The sequence below is a fragment of the Sus scrofa genome, chromosome 17 (assembly GCF_054392235.1).
Source record: "Sus scrofa isolate SSC_HxYL_T2T_F1_AM1 chromosome 17, Sscrofa_HxYL_maternal_Yorkshire_Landrace_v2.0, whole genome shotgun sequence".
Taxonomy (NCBI): Eukaryota; Metazoa; Chordata; class Mammalia; order Artiodactyla; family Suidae; genus Sus; species Sus scrofa.
In genome coordinates, this window is record NC_139399.1 from 27,056,850 (window position 1) to 27,080,504 (window position 23,655).

The 23,655-nt window shown below is 44.3% G+C and overlaps 1 long non-coding RNA gene across 4 annotated transcripts in view; it reads left to right on the top strand.

Annotated features, from left to right (window-relative positions):
- The first annotated feature begins 7,080 nt into the window (after positions 1 to 7,080).
- The window catches only part of LOC106506610 (uncharacterized), a 421,075-nt gene continuing 404,500 nt past the window's right edge, over positions 7,081 to 23,655 (top strand). For 3 of the 4 annotated variants that reach the window (XR_014831925.1, XR_014831926.1, XR_014831928.1), the window contains exon 1: positions 7,081 to 7,189. This is a non-coding gene — a long non-coding RNA (uncharacterized LOC106506610). Of the gene's footprint in view, positions 7,190 to 7,255; positions 7,432 to 23,655 lie in introns of those variants that run through there. The other variant, XR_014831927.1, reaches the window with a different exon arrangement.

Below are 23,655 nucleotides of genomic sequence, written 5' to 3' on the forward strand. Positions count from 1 at the left end.
GTCTTGGGGCCAGAAAAAAAGCCCTGGGGAGGAAGGACTCGGTGTGCAGTAGGCAGGCTTTTAATAGAGATAGATGCAGAGGGAATTTGGGAAGGGCACCAAAGGCCCTGCTACACACATCAAGACTCTAAATGCCGGAGTTCCCGTCGTGGCGCAGTGGTTAACGAATCCGACTGGGAACCATGAGGTTGCGGGTTCGGTCCCTGCCCTTGCTCAGTGGGTTAACGATCCGGCGTTGCCGTGAGCTGTGGTGTAGGTTGCAGAGGCGGCTTGGATCCCGAGTTGCTGTGGCTCTGGCGTAGGCCAGGTGGCTACAGCTCCGATTGGACCCCTAGCCTGGGAATCTCCATATGCTGCAGGAGCGGCCCAAGAAATAGCAAAAAGACAAAAAAAAAAAAAAAAAAAAACAACTCTAAATGCTTACAAACAGGTCTCTGAAAGAAGAAATGCAAAGAAGTCCCTTATTCTGCCATTCAATAAATGTTGGCAAAGGCCTCTCTGTGCCAGGGCTGCACAGGAACATGGCCTTGCTGGGGCATGAACACCTCTCTCCTTACAGGAGCTCCACGGGAGCCAGCATGGAGGGGCCTCTTTTAGTCCTGATGTGACTTCATGACTTCATCGGTTGTTTTGCAGACTGTTGGCCTCAGAGTTAGAAGACTTGTGCTCTTGTTCCTGCTCTGCCAGTGACCAGCCATGTGACCTTGGAGGAGGTGTCTTGCCTCCCAGGACCTTGGTTTCCTCTGGTGCTAAATGGAGCAGCTGGCCTAAGATGTTCTGGGGGCCCTTCCTGCCTGAAGCGCGGGAGTCAAGGATCCTTGTGCAGGAGTGGGTGTGGTCTTAGGGCTGCACTGTGTGGGTCATTTGCTGGGAGCAGCCTCTGGTCTGGAGGCATTTCAGGTCAAGGGATATCTGAGCTGGAAGAAAACTTAGAGTTGGAAACTTATTTTTCTAATTAATGGCAGTGACGCTGAAGGAAACACCATGTCTTGCTCAAGCTCACCCAGCTAATTAGGGGGCAGGATGGGAGCCAGAACCTAGTTTCCTATTACTCAATTGATGGATCTTTCTATTAATCCATGAACCATACTTTTTGTGTCAGGCTGTGAGGAATAAAAGCCTTCTAACATGGTAGATTAATGACTAAAGAAACACACTTGATCCAAACACCGTGATCATGAAATTGAAAGACATCCTCATTTAAGGGCTTAACCTCAGAGGCTATAGCTCCTTAGAAATGCCTCTTCTAGAGTTCCCATTGCGGCACAGTGGGCTAATGATCTCACTTGTCTCTGCAATAGCCTGGGTTCGATCCCTGTTAAGGCTTCTGTGTTGTCACAGCTGTGGTGTAGGTTGCAGCTGGGACTGTTTTGATCCATGCCCTGGGAACTTCCATATTTCATGGGTATGGTCCAGAAAGAAAAACAAAACAGACAAAAAGAAGCACTCTTCTCTTAGACTCCTTAATCCCACCAAGTGGAAAATGTGGGCCAAACAAGTGGATTAAAAAAATCCAACCTTACCCTAAGGCTTGGATCCATATATACCACCTGTGTTATTCAGCCTCAGGTGATCTCTATTCAAGGGGGCAGGTTGGCACTAACAATAGGCAAGGAAAGGGAACAGAAGTGCAGAAAGAAATGGGAGAATCCAAACTTTTCAGAATGTGAAAGGAATTTAGAGGTGAATTGAGAATGTAAAGATGTACCTGCACTGCTGCTTCCTGTGTGTGTCTTCCTGAGTGTCTTGATTTTACTCACCTAATGATCAGCTAGGTGGTGACACCTTTGGTGCTGTGTAGGACTGAGTTCAGGTTGCTGATCAGAGGGTATTAGGCAAACCTCTGCCTATTTTCTGGCTTGATCTTCATGTGCTGTATCATGCTCCATCTGAGTAAAATTTTAAGTGTTGGAAAATCCAGCACAGTTAAAGTCCACTCTAGAGTCTTGTGTGGTCCATGGACCTGCGTCATCAACCTTGCTTTGGGAGCTTTTTGGAAATGCAAACTATCACTCCTGACCCCAGACCTATGGGATCAGAATATCAGCATTTTAACAAGATCTCAGGGGATATGTTAAAATTTGAGAAGCACTGTTGCAGATGTGAAGTGCTGCTCAAAACAAGTGGGTACTTCCTTGAGTGGAACCACTAAAAAAACTCTCAGCCAAAAATAGACTGCTTAAGGAGATCTTGCAAACAAGTGGAAAAACTGAATGATTCAAATAATCAATACGGTGGCTTCATGCTTAGTGCCGTTGTGAGCTAATATTGAAACAATGTTAAACTAAACACAGAACTTTTAGGAAAACCCTGCTTTTTCCTTTCAGGTAAGGGAAGATGTTATTTATAGTTAATCCTTGGTTCATTCCACAAAGGATAAAGACATGCTGCAATTAGGTCTGCCATTGCAGAGAAAAACTCTAGACCCCATCCTTTCATTGGTAGGGTTCAACAGATTAATCACAAACCATTTTTTATAACCACGTGAAAGTTTAAAGGCTGTTGTGATACAGGGTCTTCATTCTGTACATGAAATATAAGGTCCCCAAACCATCAAATTCCCACCTCATCTTTGAACCCACAGAGGTAATCATCCATCTTAGTTCTGAAACATCCCTCAACCTTTTTTTTTTTTTTTTTTTTTTCCAGTAGGGACTCTGAGATGTTTGTAAAGAATGGAGGTTAAAGTTGGCTTTTTGTTTTCTCTTTCAGAGAAGGAGAAAGAGTTTACAAAACAAATCTTGACTAAATCCATTTTTGTTGGGAGAAATGGTGAAATTTCTAAAGAGAACAAACTTTCAAAAGCAACTGGAAAGAACTGAGCCGCTTCCTTTCATTGGTAGGGTTCAACAGATTAATCACAAACCATTTTTTATAACCACGTGAAAGTATCAATTACCTCTTGATGATGAAGCTTGGAGATGGCACACAGTCACTTCTGCAGTGTTTCATTTGTTGGAGCAAGTTCTGTTGCCAATCCTAGGTTCCAGATATGGAAAACAGACTCCAACACTTGATGGAAAAATCTACTAAATCACATTGCATGGGAGGAAAATCATAGAGAGAAATTTTTTAATCCATTTATCACCTCAAGGTAGGCTGATGGCTAACCCCCAAATCTCAGGATTTTAACACAGTACAGGTTTATTCCTTGCTTTTATTACAATCCAATAAGAGTGGGCAGGGGAGTGAGGGAGGGGCTCAGTTCCACAGAGTCACTCAGGAACCTCAGCTCTTTGGTCTAGTGACTGGGTCATTCAAGGCCATGGAGCTTTCCACTAAGTCCTCTGTTTCCAGCCAGCAGATGAAGGAAGAAAGAAAATACATGGAAGGAACATCTAATTATCTCAAGTGTCATAAATATCACTTCTTTCCTCTTTGGGATGGCCAGAATTGGGTCACGTGGCTGAAGAGAACCACAAGGGAGGCTTGGATATGTGGTCCAGCTGTGTTAGGGGAAAAAGGGAAGATGATTTGCTGAACACCTGGCCAGGCTCTGCGACAGAGGAACACGTTCCAGGAGAAGGAGCACCTGAACGCATTTCAGAGTGCTGACATGTGACCCCATGTGTTGGACAAAAGTTAGTACGACAAGGTCATGATTAGGAAGGGGAGACAGACCCATGTCCCTGTGTAAATCCCTGGGAGATGAGGCAGGTGTCTGGGAAAGGATTCAAGGAGACTTTGGAAGAGATGGGTGCTTTAGAGGCAGTGGAATTTTAATAGGAGGAGACAGAAGTGAAGGGCATAGAAAGAGCATTGAGCCACGTGGGGAGACTGGGTTTGTGTGCTTGTTTGACATTGTTGCCTCTAGTGGGGTCTTAAGTCTATGCCTTAATGTGGGACAGCTATGTTAGTACTGGTCAGAATAATGTACCCCTTAGGGCTACATTAAAAAGCTATGCTCAGTGCCTCATTTGCACCTTCAATATATGCACACACATGTGCTGGCCAGAAAAGGCTGTACTCAGAACATGCATTCTTACGTGAACAGCAGGTAATTGCACAAGCAAACAGGAAGTTGCGTAGGTATGCAGGCACCTGCCTGGTGGAGAGCTGTGTGCTGGCACGGGCTGGCGTGTGCCTTGTCTGTTTGCATAAAATTTTCAAGGATTCTGCAGAAGGGCGGGAAGGAAAGCAGACCTCTGGGCATCTGCTTTTCCTTTGTCCTTCTCAAAGTTTCCTTTATGGGCAGGGCCAAGTTCAGGGCATGTTTGTGACTGTAGGAGAATGATGCCTTTCAAGGTCTTCATGGGAGTGCTCAAGAAGAGGTGGTTTGGTCTCAAAATTTGTGTGCCCACGTGTTGGGATTCTGATGCTTACTATGAGTGGTAGAAGGTGGGGCCTTTGGGAGGTGCTTAAGTCCTGAGGGTGGAGCCCTTATGAATGGAATCAGTGCTCTTATGCAAGAGGCCAAAGAGAGCTCCCTGGCCCCTTCCATCAAGTGAGGACAGAAAAGGAGTCTATGACCTGAGAGAGGTCCCTCGCCTGATCAGGCCGGCATCCTGATCTTGCACTTGCAGGCTCCAGAATTGTGAGCAATAAATTTCTGTTGTTCATAAGCCACCCGGGCTGTGCAGTTCTGTTACAGCAGCCGGTTGGGCTAAGACACAGGGTTTGAGGTTAGCCTTTGCAACGTGTGTTAGTTCTGTGCTGGGAGTTTGTGTTGTTTCTTTTGCTGACTGCTGAGCTGCTGAATAAACTCTTCCTTTGAAATTCTCTTTGCTGGGATCTCTATGTCCTGGTTCTCCTCCTGATTCTGCTGGTCACTTTCCCCTCATCTTTCTTCACTGTCCTCTTTTGTCTCTCAAATATCTCTCTGTGAGTCTGTCCTTAACCATCGCTTTCTGGGCCAGCACTTCTGCGGTGGTGGAAATGTTTTATGCCATAGCTGCTCACCTGAGCACTTGACCTGTGGTTAGTGGGCTGGAGGATCTGAATTTCATGTTTTATTACATTTAAACTTAAATAGCCATAAATGGCTGGTGGCTGCTGTATTGTAAGCATAAGCCCTAGAACAGTCTTTATGGACAATAACGTCTCAATTACCATCCACCCATCACTGCTGATCTGATGCTCTTGCCCTACCTCTCTCTGGATCTTTTTTTTACAAATATCTGCGACCTATACCACAGCTTGCAGCAACGCTGGATCCCTGACCCACTGAATGAACCCAGGGATCTAACCTAAATCCTCATGGATACTAGTCGGATTTGTTTCACCACAGCAGGAACTCCACCAAAAGGGTTTTATTTTCCCTCCATCCAACACTCCTGAGCAACTAGTCTGTTGTCACCTCAGAGGGGAGCTTTAAAAAAATACAGGTGCCCAGGCCCCTCCGACCCTCAGGCCACATACATCAGATTGTTTGTGTTAAGGGTTGAGAGTCACCAACCTAAAGGATTATGTTTTTCCCTCTTTGAGCTGGTTATTCAAAGAGGGAAAAACTCAAGAACCAAGTCCTAGGCTTGGCAAGGATGCAGAACCTCAGGCTTCACATCATTTCTTCTGATTTTTCCTTCCTCTTTTATTTTGAAGCTCAAGTCACCTTGCTTTTTGGTACTTTTCTGGTCATATAATTTAATTTTGCAATCACTAGAGGTACAAATGTAAACTGTGATATTACTATTGATGATGAGGAAAGATTTGCCCTGGAATGATCAGAAACTTTGACAGCTCTAATCTCTAAACAGTTGGGTAGAAAACACAAGATAAAATAAAATCAAAGTTTTGAAGAAAATAAAAAATCTCTTTAAACCCAGGGATGCCAATTTCGAGTTTGTCTTAACGCAACTTGCACTTGGCTGTTGGTCTGGTGGCTTTGTCTTACTCAGACCCTTTTTTGATTTTAGCTTTATTGAGGAGATGAAGAAAATCTGCCTGTTAAGAAAGGTGTATTAAGCGAAGAAATCTTGTAAAACAAATTCCTTTGTTTATTTGAAACTACTGACACATACAAACATGCAGTGACTAATTCAATTCTCTTTATTTTGGGGACTTCCTGCTCAGGTGTTCTGATGTGGTCAGGTAATGGCCTGCCAGTGCACTGACCATGGATTCTGGGTACAGCTGCGGGCTTGTCAGTTTCCCATCTGCTGGCCTAGCCCTGACTCACTGAATAGCCTGGACAGGGTCTGTGGCTGTGAAATGGCCTTTTGTCTTAACACTTGAGGTGCTTTAAGGGCCCCAAATGGCAAAATGGAGAGGAGTGGCCGGGGAGAGGGCCTGGCAAGGTTCGCTGGGTCTCCAGCGAGCCTTCTGCCCATGCCATACCCACAGATGGAGGGGGCCAAGGTCAGGCCCCTCAGGTTGGGCCCGGCCCTGGCAGCCTCCTGTGCCCGGCACCTCCTTAAAAGCTGATTATCTGGCTTGTCTCTTTTGTGAGGCAGCTCATTACCATTTCATTGTGTTGGGGCAATTCTCACCCTGCGCAATGAATATTGACTTCAGGCTCGCTTTTCTAGCTGAATTATAGGGGGACAGTGTGAGGGCCTCACTGCTTGCCCAGCTCCAGCCACCCTGGCAGCTGCTTGAATGGTCTCCAAGGAAAGCTGTTTGCTTGAGCATTTAGGGATAACAGAGACTGTCACAGGCCGTTGCAATGATTTATTAAAAGACAGGAAAACAGGAGAAAAGACCATTACTTATGTCTTGCACCAGCTGCCTGCTCGCTTTGCTTTCTTTCTCTCTCCTTTTTATTCTCTCTTCCTTCCTCTTTTTTTCTCTCTCTCTTCCCCTCATCCTCTCCTTCCTTGCTCTTCTCTTCCTCTGCCTTTCCTTCTCTGCCTTCTCCTTGTTCTCATTTTTAAAATGAGAAAAGGCCAGAGACGGCTGTGTTTTAGGGGGATGTTAAAGGGATTTCGTGCCTGTTTTCTACACCTAAACACGACGCCCCAGCAGAGGCACCTAGGCTGCAGGATGACCACCTGAAGATGATGAGAGGGGATTGAGTGCTTGCAGATAAGCCAGCACACAGGCACGCATGCGCTCACACAGCACGCCCACGCACTCAAAGCACCCACATACACCTGAGAACTCACACGCACCCAATAACGTACACTCACGCACGCCCAGGCGTGCAGGCACGCACGCTTGTGCGAGCGCGCACACAGTTCACTCACATGTACGCTTGAACTGTAAATGGAATGCCGCCGTCCTGGAAAGAGAAAACTCCACTCAGGAAATTGAGGCAAGTTGTCTGCTCCTGTCCCTCCCCCCCACCCCCCCCCCGTCACACTCTAGAGTCCTGAACTTCGGCCCTTCCGCTGGTGCAGCCTCTCTCACGAGCCCATGGCCTAGAGGCCTGGCCTCCTTGTGCTGGTTGTTCTCATGCTGCCATTTCAGCCCCGCTGGGTCTCTGGTGGCTCTTCCTGCCTCAGGACACAGGGCAGGTGCACACATGGCTGCCAGAAGGGCAGACAAACCTTCCAGGTGAGAAGCCAAGAAGTTGTCTTGGATGGTAATTCTGCTGAACCAGCTGACCCAGGAACTACCGAGCAGGCTGTGTGTGTGGTGGGGGGGGGGGAACAGGGGGGGAAGGGGGGGTGTTTGAAGGGGGACACCGAAATCAAAAGGAAAAGGAGGGTGTGTTGGTGACCCTCGGCATGCCGCCACTCGTGCGCTTTCGTTGGTGGGTGGGTAGGGGATGAAGCTGCTGCAAGGACTCGGTTTTCAGGTCTTCGTGGCTTCCAGGAGTTTTGCACACATGCATTTGCTCGGAATCCACGGTCAGTGTCCCAGCTTTGCCCTGGAGCTGATTTTGGACGCCACACCCCTCTCAACTTCCTTCTCCAGCTCCTTGTTTGCTCCCTGTTCTTTGCGGAGCCCCCACCTTTCCCTGTGCTGTTCCCAGATGCCTTGGCCCTCTTATCTCCCTCCAGGAGTCTCTAATTAGCCTCCTCTCAGCCACATAAATCAGCCGCCCCACCTCCTCCTGTTTGCTTCCCTCGTGGAGGCTGCAGGCTCACCTTTCCCTCCCCAGATGACAAATCAGCCATTAATCTTGGTTTGAAAAGCGTTTATTGGCCGACTTCCTTCAGTAGCTTCTGAACTTTTGGCAAATAAAGAGGAGGGATTTGGGGGTGACCTCAGCAGAGATAGGAACTCACAGGTGGATTTATTCTCAGGTTTTTTTTTTTTTTTTTTAATGTAAAGGATAAATACGGAACTTTGCCTCTCGGTGTTTGTGATTTCTTATTTTTGAAATGTTTTTGGATCTTCTGTTGGGCCGAAGTGCATTTGTTTGTACCTGTGAGGCTGGTTTGTTGCTATGTTTGCATGGAGACAGGGCGACCTGCCGGAGTAAAGAAAGGGATGGCTTGATTGGCTGTGCAGTGACTTTGAACGGTTCAAACAGGGCACTACCATGATGTTCCCATGGTCAACAGACAACAGCTGCAAGAAGCGTATCTAAAACTTTAGGATTGGGGATGTTTCTAACCTCTTAAACAGCCTTGTGTTTTCAGCTTCCTGCTCCCCAAGTGTTGAAGTGACCCGACCTCCCTTCTTGGGCTTGAGGAAGTTGGGTCATCTTATAGTCTAGCCTCAGTTCCCAGGAGAAGGATGAGTTATCAGCTGCGATGTTCTTTAAGGATGTAGGAACTAATAGCTGGAAGGCTCGTGGGAGGATCTTTGCAAAGGGAAGACCAAATGTTCAGATGTCATAGACATGGGCTTAGAGGTGTGCTGTGTGGGTAGGATGTGGTCCTTAAGTCTCCCATCTCTGCTTTAACCCTAAGGAATTTGTGATGTGAGCATTTTGAGTTTTGGCCCAGGGCAGAGTGGTAGATATTTTCATGGTCCTCAACCCCATGCAGATTGTGTCTTTCAGAGAAGATTAATGGGGCTTCATGACCTCAGTGCAATGGATCATCTTAAAACTTGAAGCCCTTAGAACATGGCCTATAAAGTGGTCCACACCAAAATGGTGATGTTGGAGTTTGTAATCTTGATTTTCATTGTTTGGTGACTGTACATTTGTCCCCTTTCCCCCATCCCAAAAATTACTTAAGACTGAAGATTACCCCTTCAACTGATTAAAAAAAATGTTTTGTTATCAGGGCCAAAAAAAACTCTTAAAAAAAAAAGTGTTCAGGGAGTTCCCGTCGTGGCGCAGTGGTTAACGAATCCGACTAGGAACCATGAGGTTGTGGGTTCGGTCCCTGCCCCTGCTCAGCGGGTTAACGATCAGGCATTGCCGTGAGCTGTGGTGTAGGTTGCAGACGCGGCTCGGATCCAGCGTTGCTGTGGCTTTGGCGTAGGCTGGTGGCTGCAGCTCCGATTCGACCCCTAGCCTGGGAACCTCCATATGCTGCGGGAGCAGCCCAAAAAATAGCAAAAAAAAGACAAAAAAAAAAAAGTGTTCAATAACTCTGTTCTTTGCTCCCCATATTCTTTGACCTTGTCAGAGAAGTGTGTCCACTTTGTCACTGGAAAATCCTTTAGGATTGGAGTAATGTCATTTTCATCCTTTTATTACCATCTCCCTCCCTGGGAGGGACCATCCATTCTTTTTCTCGTATATTTTAATTGATAGTCCTTCTCTCCTCGCCAAAACCCAACTATTTTGATATCTATCACTGCAGATTCATTGTGCTTGTTGTAGAGCTTCATGAAGTTGGGATCATACAGTATAAATTCTCTTGTGTCCTTTATTTCACTTACTGTTTTTGAGATTGAGCCATTGATTGATGGCCGTCATGCTTGGGTAGATGACATTGACCAATCCATAGAACTTTTACTCCCATTGCTGTTAGGGTCCAGGAGATACTACTTTTATTCAGGATAATGGAACTACCAGTACCCATTTTGGACAAATGCTTAGAGAGTGAAATCAGCTGCTTACCTAGCATGTGTGTGCTGGAGTCGGGGGTGGGGTGCACTGCTTTCTTCCTGGCACCTGACAGTTAATGTTCATTGGAAACACTTGTGCATGTAGCCTTCTGCCTCTTTGAAACAATCCTATGACTGCTGTATTTGGGGATGGGGGCCATTCTTCATTGAGAAGGCCTCTGTGCACTAGCTAGTACACCTATCTTTTGTACAGAATAAAGCTCCTGTATAAATTGCAAATGTATCCAACCAAATGAAGATGAATGGCTGCCTTGACCATGGTGTTCTTGGTCCTGTCACAGGGCCTGGGGTGCAAGTGTTGACCTTGGAGAAATTTCTAGACACACTGTGCATATGTGCTTCCTCCTGTCCCTAATCCCAGGCAGTTTAGGTTTGCCTGGTCTTGGTCACACATCTAGCTAATTCTTACGGTGGGTGTTGTACAGTCTAGCTGCTTAGGGCTGTACCTTGGGCACAGCCCAGAAAGTCACCTTAGTGCTTACTTAATTTAGCTCCTTTGCCTTTGGTGCACTGTTAATGATTAATGTCTTGTCCTTCATAATTGAAGATAATCATACTGCCCCAGAGGTTTTAAGTTTATAGTTCCTTCTATCAATGCTTATTGGCTTGTGCAGTTACATTTGCTCATTTAGTTCTTAGATATCACAGAATTTTGGAGCATTGAGGGCTTTGGGGGTCATTTTTAATTTATTTTCTTTTCCTTTTTTTTTTTTTTCTTTTTTATGGCCACACCTGTGGCATATGGAAATTCCTGGGCCAGGGGTCAAACTGGAACTGCATCTGGGGCCTATGTCACAGCTATGGCAACACCAGATCTGACCCTCATCTATGCCACAGCTTGGGGGAATGCTGGATCCTTAACCAACTGAATGAGGCCAGGGATTGAAACCATATCCTCACAGAGACAACGTCAGGTGCTTAATTTGCTGAGCCACAGCAGGAACTCCTGGGGGTCATTTTTTTAATAAAGGAAATGAAAATGCATGTCAGAAGCTTCACTGATTCCTGAATGTTACCCCACTAATTAGTGTCAGTGTCATTATATATATATATATACATACACACACACATATGTGTGTGTTTTATATATATGTGTGTGTTTTATATGTATACATATACACATATAAAATCTTTTGGCCAATATGGAAGCCAGGAGACTATATATTATGGTAATTGGTTTGCTAACTTTCACTGATGATATGTGGCCACCACATTCTTCATAAATGGATCATATCTAAAGCAGAGGGTTTTTAAAAAATCTCAGTTGGGTAACTTGGTGAGAAGATAATTTAACATGTCTTCAATTAGTTGTACTGTTTGACGTTAATCAAATTTCTAGTGTCAAGAAATTTGAGAATCATCTGCAGTTGAGATTGAGTGTATTCTTTCTTGCTTTTGGCCTCTGTATGAGATAAATCCAAACTCTTACTCCTTACTACTTCATCTTTAGGTACAGGTGGAGAGAGGGAGGTAGCCCCCCATCCAGCCTCAGGGTCTCAGGAGCCCCCCCCATTGATGCCTGTGAGAGCTGAACATATGTATCTGAGGCTCCAGAGGATGTGGCCTTCGAGGTTATGGATCTGCTGGCTATAGGAGACGTTGACCTTGACTGTGAAATAGGGAGTTTAAAAAGCAGCTTTACCCTAGGGCCCACATCTAATGATTCCGAAGTGTTGACTAAAGTATCAGAGTAAACAATAGCAGACTTTCCTAGTGTTTACTTAGCTCTGTGACTTACAAAGGAATTGCATGGGCTTCCATCCACCCCACAGTGCTGGCTTGTATCACCACCGTCAGTTTTGAAGCAGCTTAAGTGATTTTGACCTTTTGTTTAGGTTGTGGGTCAGTGCAGAAAGGAAGCTTTCTATAAACGACTGTGATGTTTGTCTCAAATCGGAATGGGCATGTCTTTGGTTAGAATTCCTTTCAGATCCAGGAGTGGCGTCAACAGGCTGGATGGAAGTGTCAAGCAGGAGGGGCATGTGCCATACACTTGTCAGATGTTTACTTCTTATTATGTTTAATCAAAAGCGTGGTAGACAATGTGAGAGGTTTGATTATGGTTTAAATCACTCAGGCAAAGCATGTCCCATAGGAATATGCCCATTCTATTGCATTTTCCTAAGCAGCATTAGATGTTCTTGTCTTACACCCAAGGGCTGTTGTGGAATTTCTCAAATTTTGTCACACTTCATCAAGCAAGATAATTTTGAACCCCTAAACTGCACATGGTACTTTTTTCAAAGAGGCTGGTATTATATTCAAGAACGATTAGTTACATGGATTCTACCCAGAGCTAATACATGAAAATTGATATAAAACTAGTATACTGAGTATGCCGGATATTGTTATCATTGTTGATTTCTCCAATTTCTTTTTGAGATGGGGGGGGGGGGACAATGTACATACATTTTATCAACCCAGTTTTACTAATGTAGACCCTGAAGATCAAAAGAATCAAACAATGTAGATAAAGTTACTCAGTAACAGAACTGGAGCTAAGTCATAAGCCTCCCAATTCTTGTTCCTGGCCTGTTGTCAGTTGGCCACATGGCTCAGGGCGCCATGCCAGCCTCAGCAAGACTGTCAAATCTTTTTACTCTGAGCAGAATGGCAGCTCTCCTCTGAACCACTCCACTTCTTTGAGTCTTGTCACCATCCCCACCTTATCCTATCACCATAAATGAACCCATTAGGTGCCAAACAACAGCCCTCATGGCATTTCTCCTGCAATTCCCCATATTTCACACTTTACCCCTTCTCCCCACAAGGTTTAACCAATCCTGTGTGCTTTTTCCACAGAGCCAACTTCCAAGGCTTGATAAATTAAAAGGAGGTAACGTGTTTTAGGGGTCATCCTGGTGCCATGTATGCCTAAGCCCTTCCTGGAGGGCAGAGACCTTCCTTTCATGCCTTGGGTCAAAGCAAGCCCATAGGCTTTATCCTAAAATGTCAAAAACATCTGGGATGGATAGTTAGTTCTGAATAGTGAATGAATGAATAAAAGTATTGTAATTCAAGTATGTTTATTCTAAAGGAAGAAATTAAGGCCTAGATAACTGGAATAATCAGAGATCCCAGCAGCAGAGCAGAGACCAAAGCCAGATCTTCTAGAGGCCACGCCGACCTCCTTCAGGGTCATTTCAGGTCCTGTTTGCTCTAGGAAACCTTCCAAAGAAATTTTACCCTTTCTTTTTCAGTCCTCTGCTTCTTTTTGACCCAATCTTCCCTCCACACATCTCAGCACTTGATTCCACTGAACGCAGCACTTTTTAACATTACGCTGTACACTATTCTCATCTGAGCTCAATCCCTTATTTATCAAAAATACTCTCTTAAGTGTTTGCGGAAAAGTGAAATGCAAACATCTTACAGTCTTTAATACACACGAGTCCTACTTCATGAACAAGAAGGTAGACATCTGCCTTCTATTTTTGTCGTTTGTGTTTACACAAGCCACAGGCACATAGTAGGTGTTCAACAAAGATTTCTTGACTATAATTGAATTTCCTGGTAGCTGAAACAACTAGACAGACTGGTGAATAGATATAAATTAGCAAAGCAGAGTTAAACCATGTGGTGATCATTGAAAAGTCGTTTCATTTTTAGCCAAGGTAAATGCTTTTTTAATGTGTAAAGAAATCTATAATTTTCTGTGCTTTGAATTAAAGCTCCTACTTTCCAGGTTTCCTGCCTGCTTGTGGCTTCTCTTAATGAGCTAATTTACCCCACCGAGGTGAGAGATTTCCTCTTGGGAAGGGCTTTAGATGTGTCTCTCTCATACCCAGGGCCCCAGAGCATTTCCTTACAGGGCTTTAAACACTCCAAGCATATTTAAGAGAGAAGCCAAGAAACAAATCTGTTGTTTTAGCTTTATTCCTCGAGGCTCAGCGGCTCGGCTTTCCTCCCTCTTTGATCACACTGGCTGGAGTGGCCGGGCTTGGAGACTCTGCGGAGAAGGGCTGGGTCTCTTTAGGAAGCCCAGTGCAGGGGGACCCACCCAGCTCCACACAATGAAAATCAAGTTGTCAAGCCTTTGAGGTGGCTGTGAAGATTTATTCTTCCTGGGCAAATTGGTAAGACATTTGTATTTTTTGAAAACGCTTTGATGAACTTGATAAGGAAGCCCTGGTTTGAATGTGGAAAAACATTCTAGAGCTTTTTCCACCACTGAACTGGATTCTCAGTGTTCACTGCGGAGCTTGACCTGTGGAAATGAACTTTCCCTTCAAATTAATGACAAGACCAAAAAAGAGGATCGTTTGGGGATTATGGAGCGCACGCTTGCGCTGTCTTGGAATATAAGCCTCCACGAGGCAGGTCTTCAGCAGACCTTGACACCTCCTCCACACACTTCCCAGACCTCGGTTGCCCACCAGTTTTCTGATTGCTCACTTTTGATTCCATTAGTTATGTCACTAATTATGGTTCTGTTACTTCTGTGACTTCTACCAGCTGAAGCAATGGAAGAAGCAGTTTTTTTTTTTTTATTTTGCATATAATGGAAATAGTTGCTGTCTGTCCTAAGTTCAAGTGTTGTTTGTTGCGGAAGAAGTGTCACACACTGTTCCCAGTATGTCTTGGTCACATTTAGGTCTCGAGGGACCTGGGAAAGGAAATGGAAACTCATGAAATATCTCTTATATTCCAGAAAGACTTTTTAGCCAGGAACATCTACCAACATCCCTAAGATGGTCAGGAGGTTACCACCAGTTAGGCAGACCATTATGAATAGCTCTTAAAGGCCTGTCTCCATTCAAAACAAAACAAAACAAAAAAAAAACCAAAAATCAAACATGGGCCTTTATCAACTGGGAGAGGCAGAAATTCTACAATCCTGGGAGATTTTCTTGGGAAAAAATCAGAATACTGTCCATTGCTTCTGTTATTTGGACAACTCTGTCTTGTGTGGCAGCTGGCAGTATGGCTCAATGGAGAGTCCATGAACTTGTGACAGATGCAACCAGATTTGAATTCCTTTGTTGGTACTTATTTTCTGTGTCAGCTCGGGTATATTCTTCATTCTTCTGTTCAATTAGCTCAACTGTAAAATCAGGGAAGTTGAGTGTTGCTGGTTGAAGCCACTCAGGTTGTAAGGATCAAAGGTAGGCTCAGGTTACATGGCTGATCAGGGATTACTACAGGAGACACGAGCATTTAAGGAAATGTGACAGATGGTCACCACGCAGGGGAAGGCAGCCCCTCATGAGAGGCCTTGCCATATTCATGGCACCATTTCTTCTTGTCTCCTCATCTGGGTATGTCTATCTCCCCTCTGCCTCCATGGCTTTTTCTTTTCTCTCCTCTTCCTACTGCTCTCTCTTTCCTTGTCCCTATCTTATATTCAGACTTCCCCAGTAGAGAGAGTCAGGAGGTTACCACCAAATAGGGGCCCCTCTTGGTCAGGGTTCCCATTGCCAGGCTTCCCCAAAGCTGCCTCAGTGTGTGGATGGTTGCCTTGGGCTCAGGATCCGATCCCGGAGACCGTCTTCAGTAGCTCAGCCAACAGGGTCCTGTGACATCAAACATGGTTCCATAGGGGACATTGCCCCTCCACATCTCCATTTGCCCCTCTCTGTTCTTTTTGCCCTGCTATGTGCCCTGACCTCTATAAACTGTCTTGTCTGTGCTCCAGTGTTTTTGTTTCCTCTTAGGTTCAGCCAATGGGAAGCATTGGCAGGAGATCAGACAAGGGCAGCGAGAGGAGTTGGGGTATTTCTTCTTCGTCTCCACCCCACCTGGCTGTGGTTTTGACAGTGCCCAGCCTCTGTCCATCAGGCACCCCCCCCCCAATCATGGCTGTAGCTTTCTCTAGCATTGTAGAAATGGTCCTCTTCTCCAGGCCTGCAGGGTAATGGCTGCCCACTTTTGCTGGATCTTTGCTGGATTCTGGGTGCTTCACCATCCCTAGTTGGATCCCTTAACTGTGACCACAGTTTTGCAGATAATCCCTTCATTCGATTCTCATTAACGAACCAGAGTGGACCAGGGCTTTCTTGATGGAACTTTGACTGGTAGATTGCAGATATGGTAGATCTAAACATACTGTGTGCTGTCCAGGACAAACACAACTTCAGGGCTAATTGTGAGAATCAAATGGGTGTATGCTCTGAAGGGTCTAGTGCATCAGGAGACTCAATAACTTGAAGATCCTATTCATATTCTACCATGTTTGTGTGGAAAAAGCCAATAAATAGTATGCAGTTGGGAGATATGTGATTGGGAGTTACTAAGTTTGCACATTTCCCACCTAGTTTCTTCAGTAACCTCAAAGTGGTCACGTCCACGGTTAAGAGAGTGATGTTCTTAGGCTCACCAGTGGCACAATGTTGAATTTTCTGTAGCAAATTCAGAGAGATAGGAATATGATGAGGCTTTGTGGGATATTATTTTTTTTAATTAAAAAGTTTATTGAAGTATAGTTGATTTATGATGTGTTACTTTCTGGTATACAGCAAAGGGATTCACTTATCTATCTAACTATCTATATACCTATATATGCGCCTGTATATTCTTTTTACTATTCTTTTCCATTATAGGCTATTCCAAGATATTGACCACATGTGTTCTGTACAGTGGGACCCTGTTGTTTATCTTTTTTTTTTTTTTTTTTTTTTTTGCCTCACCTGGGGCATGAGGAAGTTCCCTGCTACACAGCAGTGACAATGCCAGACCCTTAATCCACTAAGCTACCAGGGAATTCCTGTCTGTTTCATACATAGTAATTTGTATACGCTAACCCCAAACTCCTTAATTGATCCCACTCCCATTCCCTTTCCTCTTTGGTAACCATAAGTTTGTTTTCTATGTCTGTGAGTCTGTTTCTGTTTTGTAAATAAGTTTATTCATGTCATATTTTAGATTCCACATATAAGTGCTATCATAGGGTGTTTGTCTTTCTAACTCACTTCACTTTGTATGATAATCTCTGGGTCCATCTGCATTGCCACAGATGGCATCATTTTGTTCTTTTTTATGGCTGAGTAGTTTTTTATTGTATATATGTACCACATCTTTATCCACTTATTGTTGATGGACATTTAGGTTGCTTCCATGTCTTGGCTAGTGTAAATAATACTGCTATGAACATTGGGGTACATGTATCTTTTTGAATAAGAGTTTTCTATGGATATATGAGCCCAGGAGTGGGACTGCTGTATTATATGGCAACTCTGTTTTTAGTGGTTTTTTGGATGTACCCATGGCATATGAAAGTTGCCAGGCTGGAGATGGAACCTGTACCATAGCAGCAACCCAAGGTGCTACAATGACAACGCTAGGTCCTTAACATGCTGCGCCACAAAAGAATTCCTACTTTTAGTTTTTTTAAGGAACCTCCATCCTATTTTCCACAGTGGCTGTAAAAATTTACATTCTTTGGTGGGATATTATTTAAAGACATGATATGGAGCACCTGTTTTTAGTACATTATTAATACAATATAATAGAGTGGGTCTGAACTGAGCTAAGAGGAGGGCAGGAGTGATAACACAACATGGGAAAAACTAAGGAATAAGATGCCTTTTTTAGGTTATTGTGTTGTCCCTTTGCAATAAAAAGTTGTGGGTAACCAAGAGTCTGTGACAGAATATCAGGAAAGAGATCACATTTATAGCTAATTAGGAAAAAATCCCAAAATGTTAGACATGGAAGGATGGTCAGATGCAGCACGACTCAAGTGTTTTCTTGCACAGATACTTCGGCTGAAGCCTAGGAGGCTCATTACCTAGATCAGAAGGACACGAGCAGTACATGCATGGCCCTCCTTCTCCCATGGCCTTGACGTTCTAGGCAGGCATGGCCTTGAAACCCATCTGCTATCCCTGAAGATTTAGTGATTATAGCTCTTTGTAGTGATAGAGCAGAACCATTCTGATTTTGCCTTTTAAAGCTTGAGTTTTCTGTCACTCTCAGACTGAAGGTTTAGTGATTATAGCTCTTTGTAGTGATAGAGCAGGACCATTCTGATTTTTCCTTTTAAAGCTTGAGTTTTCCAGTTCTAAAATTATACCCATTAACTGAAATTGAGCTTTTTTGTGATATGAGTAACTCAGAATGAGCTGCTGTGGCAAGCGAGAGAGGGAAAGGGGTTGGAGGCTGACCTGTATGTTTGGCCTGTGTCATTCAGTCTGAAAGTTATTCAGGCTGACGTTTCATTTCTTCTTCTTCTTTTTGCCACCTTCCTTTGGTGTATTTATTCATCAGTTTAGACCGCCTCCATGAAGCCAGTTAGAGGAAACGCACATCAATCTCTTTTTTTTCCTTGTTTGGCTAAAGTGTTTGGCTGGCTCAGAGTTTCTAGATGATCTGCTGCCAGTTTGGTTATTTGCTGTTATTTATACATTGCTCTGGTGAAAGACAGCACTGCTTTTAACAAATAGCTCTGTCCCTTTACTCATGTTACACATCATTCCGTCATTTGAAAGGACCATGAAGATTTACGAAAGACATCTCTTTAGTTCTTTTTTTTTTTTTCCCTCTCTCAGTGACCTGTAGGTTTGAACCATGTGAACCTACTGAAATTCATCTCTTTTTTAGCTACAGAAGTGCTGTTTACATTTGGTTCAATCTGAAACATTGCTGACACCTTTGCACTCTTGTAGAGAAATCCAAGAAAATATAAGTCCACAAGTGGACGTTAGTAGTAGTAAACAAGATTGTTTCTATCTGAGAGCAATCTTGTGACATACAGTAATGATTAAAGGTATCTGTGGTCACGAGGCCAGTGTCCGACCAAGAGAAGGCAACCCCACCAAGCTCACCAGCCTGCTTCATGCTGCTCAGAAGTTATAAGACCCAGCAGAGCAGATATACTGAACAACTTTCACATAACCCCTGCCAGTCAATGTGTGTGATGCTCATGGAACCAGGTGATTATCTTCTTCCTCCTATACGTTACCACCCTATCCAGTAAATACTGGAAGCTTGGGCCCCCAAGACTAAGTGGATGTTGGCTACATTCTTTGTGGGGTCTCTGATATTAGTGAGAAAAACAAGACAGTATGAGGAAGATTCAGGAATCTCAACCCTTCTGTCTGTGGGCTACATAAGCCTTGTCAAAAGGTTTTGTTTGAAATTACCTTTTACTCAGTTGTCTAAAACCTGCCAGTTGTGTGCATTCCCATTGTTTGCTCAGATGCCATGAAGGTGGTTGCAATTTGGCTTTTTTTTTTTTTTTCCTGCTTTTTAGGGCCACACTTGTGGCTTATGGAGTTTCCCAGGCTAGGGATTCAATTGGAGCTACACATGCCAGCCTACACCACAGCCACAGCCATATCAGATCCGAACCATGTCTGCAACCTACACCACAGCTCACGGCAACACTGGATCCTTCACCTGCTGAGCAAGGCCAGGGATTGAACTTGCAATCTCATGGTTCCTAGTCGGATTCATTTCCACTGCTCCACAACAGGAATTCTGCTATTTGCCTCTTGATTTAGAGTTTTCAGGGACAATAATAATAGGAACTTGGCTCTGGCCTCTGGAGTTATAGGAACAGGGTTCTCAACCTGGCTTTAAAACCTCAAGGAGGAGTTTCCGTCACGGTGCAGTGGTTAATGAATCCGACTAGGAACCATGAGGTTTCGGGTTCGGTCCCTGCCCTTGCTCAGTGGGTTAACGATCCAGCATTGCCGTGAGCTGCGGTGTAGGTTGCAGACGCGGCTCGGATCCTGTGTTGCTGTGGCTCTGGCGTAGACCGGTGGCTACAGCTCCGATTCGACCCCTAGCCTGGGAACCTCCATATGCTGTGGGAGCGGCCCAAGAAATAGCAAAAAGACAAAAAAAAAAAAAAAAACTTAAAACCTCAAGGAGTGTGTGGAAGCTGTTTCCTTTATCCTTCTTGGCCTGTTTCCCCAGCCACATAGTTGTGATAGTAACTGCATTTACTTCAGCTACTAAGTTGTTAGCTGATGCATGTAAAGTGCTTCATGAGAGATACTTAATCCTCAAAAATGTTAAATATTATTGATTATTGTAGTAGTTGTTTTTGGTATGATATTTCCCCAACACAGGTTGCAAAGTTGGGTGCAAACATGTCCTGACCAGGTCCCGTTTGCTAGGAGTCCCTATGTCAGCTTCTGCAAATAGCTTGAATCTTTGACCATCAGAAGGTTTCCTCTGGGCACTTGGTGCTGCCTTATCTACACTGAGAGCCATGAGGACCTGGGGGTTTCCATTCCCCGCCAGTGCCAGCCTGACCATCTATAGCCAAGACTGATTGGGGTGAGACTGTGAAAACCCAGCTCCTCTGCCTTAATGCAGGACAGACTCTGACCTATAAGTAAGCTCCAGAGCTCCCCATGGGACCACGCAGAGGCTGGGAATTTTCAACCCTTGCTCAGCTTCTTTCCCTTTCCTGCCCAGGGACCCCCCCGCCCCGTTTCTCTTGACAGCACTACCTTAAATAGATCACAGATACAGAGTCCTTGCTTCTGCCAAGTGCAGAGCATATTGTGTTTCATCTATATACAATACCTTCCACATATAGATCCCATTTTACAGATGTGCAAATGGAGAATCAGAGAGGCCACATGACTTCTTGAAGTTTACTTGCTAGTAGGTAACAGTCCCTGGGCTCCCACTTCCAGATGCTCTGTCCTGAAAGACACACCTGTTTCCAAGTCACTTATCTCCATTTCCTTTAGTTCTTTTTAAGAACAAGAGAAAAGTTAGAGTGAATGATCTTAGGAGGCAGAGAAAAACTTGAACTAGGCTAAAGAAAAGGGTCATGAATCTTATCATGAAGGCTGGATCCTGTTGCTTTTGAAACCACATGGCAGAGAGAGATTCCCTGATAGCAGGGAGAAGGGCCTGGGAGGGGACCTGAAGGCTATTGTATTTCTACGTGCAGGCTACACTGCAGCCTGCTTGATGCTGGCTTCGGTTTGCTTGGTGCCTAAACCGCTTATTAAAGTCTAGACGCAACATAAAAGCATGTAAATTGGTTCCAGCCATCTCTAGTAAAAACTTCAACTGGAGCTGGGAAGTGATTGGAGCATCTCTTGGTGTAATTAAAATCGACTCTTAAAGTTTCTTTAGCTTAATTGGTAACACTTTCTTTGGAAGCTGGTGAAAGCGTCTTGCTGGGAAGGTTAAATGCATTTCTGTGTATAAGATCAGAATTCAAATATAGTTTTATGGACACATTTACAGTTATGTTCTAGCCGGGTGGTCTTTTTTTTTTTCCTGTATCTTTTCTATTTAAGATTTATGCTGTCATTCACCACAGTCTAAATGTGTTTTGATAAAAAGGAAAAAAATGAACCGTTGCTGACGCATTTCAAACAGAGTTGGTAATATTTTGAAGCTTTCAGTAAATGGAATGGCAGTTTGGCTTAGCCTAAGCTCCTTTCCCTCAAGCCCTTCTCCCAAAGCCCTCACTTCGCAGTCTAGTGCTTGAGCTTTGTTTGTTATCCAGAAATTGAAAGTAGCTACTACTCTTCAGCTGGGTCCAAAGGTAGGAAGCTGGCTACTTTCTGAGATGGTCATATCCTTGCTGTGGTCAAATGCCTGTGACCCCATTATCTCAGAACGTGTATGTTTATACTTGTGACTGTGTTTATCTATACTGGGACTTTTCTTCTGCAGTTTTGCTTTTTGAGGCATCTGTCAGTGTAATAGTTTCTAATAGTCAGGGAGCCCATGCTTTAAAACTTTCCTAGTGTGTTCAGGGATGAACTCCCAGTTCCCTGGACCATCCTTAATTCAGATTTGCGGGAAGACCTGTTTGATTTTACTTTTGTAAGTGTTTACTTCCCACAATGATAAATTAAGATTTTTTTGTGTGTGTCTATGGTGACGATGATGATGATTTGGCCAGGCCCATGGCATGTAGAAGTTCCTGGGCCAGGGACTGAACCCATGCCACAGCAGTGACCCAGGTCACTACAGTGGTAACACCAGATCTTTAAGCCACTAAGCCATCAGGGAACTCTTTATAGGATTATTTTCTTACTGTAGATTTCCAAAGGTGAAATCATGTGATCAAAGCTAATGAAGGGATTTTCGGCTCCTAAAATTGTTGAATGGCTTTCCAAAATATCATGTAATTTACAGTCTCACTTGTGACGTATAGGCTCCTGCTCCTAGTTATGGTTATTTTGATAGAAAAATGGTGTCATGTTTAATTTGCATATTTGAAATTACTTATTTTGCCTTTTTTGTCTTTTCTAGGGCCTCACCCGCAGCATATGAAGGTTCCCAGGCTAGGGGTCTAATTGGAGCTGTAGCTGCTGGCCTACACCAAAGCCACAGCAATGTGGGATCCGAGCCATGTCTGCGACCTACACCACAGCTGACGGCAATGCTGGATCCTTAACCCACTGAGCGAGGCCAGGGATCGAATCTGCAATGTTCCTAGTCGATTCATTAACCACTGAATCACGACGGGAACTCCTCATTTGCATATTTTTTACTAACATGGTTGTTTAGTTCCCCCTTTCTTACCCAACTCTCTCTCTATTCAAGTGAATCATCTGTTCTTGTCCTTTGCTCACATAGCTATGATATCTTCTGTGCTTTAAAAAATATTGATATGTGCTATAGGTGTTAATTTATCTTGAGAGTTATATTTTCTGCAATTTTTGGAGGTAGTGTTTGTTTTGTGGGTTAAGCAATGTGAGGGTTTATACCATTTGTACTTATTTTTGTGGCAACTCTGGGCACTCTGGAAGAGCAGTGGTGGGGTCTTGAGTAGACATTACTTCTGCTTTCCAGGGAGACAGACACGCTCCCCAGCATGCCATGCATATCTCAGGTGTCAGCCCCACATCTCTTCGCTGCATATGGAAATCCTTTTTGCCTTTTAAGGCGCAAGTCACATATAACCTTCTCTTCCTATTTCCTGGTCTTTTCCCTCCATTACTGCTTCTTGTTTAATAACCTGATCCTTTGTGCTTGATTAGAGAACACTTCTCAAGATGTAGAGACCTTTTTTTTTGGGGGGGGGCGGATTTCAAGTAGATTTTCACTATAAGAACCATGGAGTAAAGCTATTGAGCTCCCTTTGAAGATGGGCAAAAAAGAAGGTGGATGGGATAAAGGGATTCCGAGCTCAAAGAAAAGTAAAAAGGGAGTTCCCTTTGTGGTTAACAAACCCAACTAAGATCCTTGAGGATGCAGGTTCAATCCCTGGCCTCACTCAGTGGGTTAAGGATCTGGTGTTGCCATGAGCTGTGGTATAGGTCCCAGACGCAGCTTGGATCCTGCGTTGCTTTGGCTGTGGTGTAGGCCTGCAGCTGTAGCCCTGATTCGACCCCTAGCCTGGGAATTTCCCTATGCAAAGGGTACAGCCCTAAAGAAAAAAGAAAAAAAAGAAAGAAAAGTAAAAGGCATAGTTTGTTGTATTTTCTCAGTCCCCTGAAGATGGTTGAGTGTGTGTGTGTGTACGTGTGTGCATGCATTAGCCTAGATTTTACTGAAAAGCAGAGCCTGAAGAGAGATTTGTGTGTAAGTAGATTATTTTGGGAAATCACCCTAGGGAGCAGGAAGAAGGGGCTGGGGAGAGTGATGCAAGGAGGGCAAGAAAGCCAGGGACATATTATGGAGCTTGTTTTTGCTGTGAGTGGGCAACTGGGGCTCAGTCCAGACCCATCAGAAGCCATGTAGGATTGTCATCTGAGAAGAAGGGAGTATTTATTCAATAGTTTCCATCCTTCCTTGTCAAAGATGCCTCATGGGTTGTTAATTACCTCATACTTCCAGGCTAGCACTTGCAGCAGAATGGCTGGCTGGGTTCCTGCTGGTGTCCCCAGTGGCTGTGGTAGAGAAAGCCCCAGGACAGAAAATGAGAGGTATGCAGTG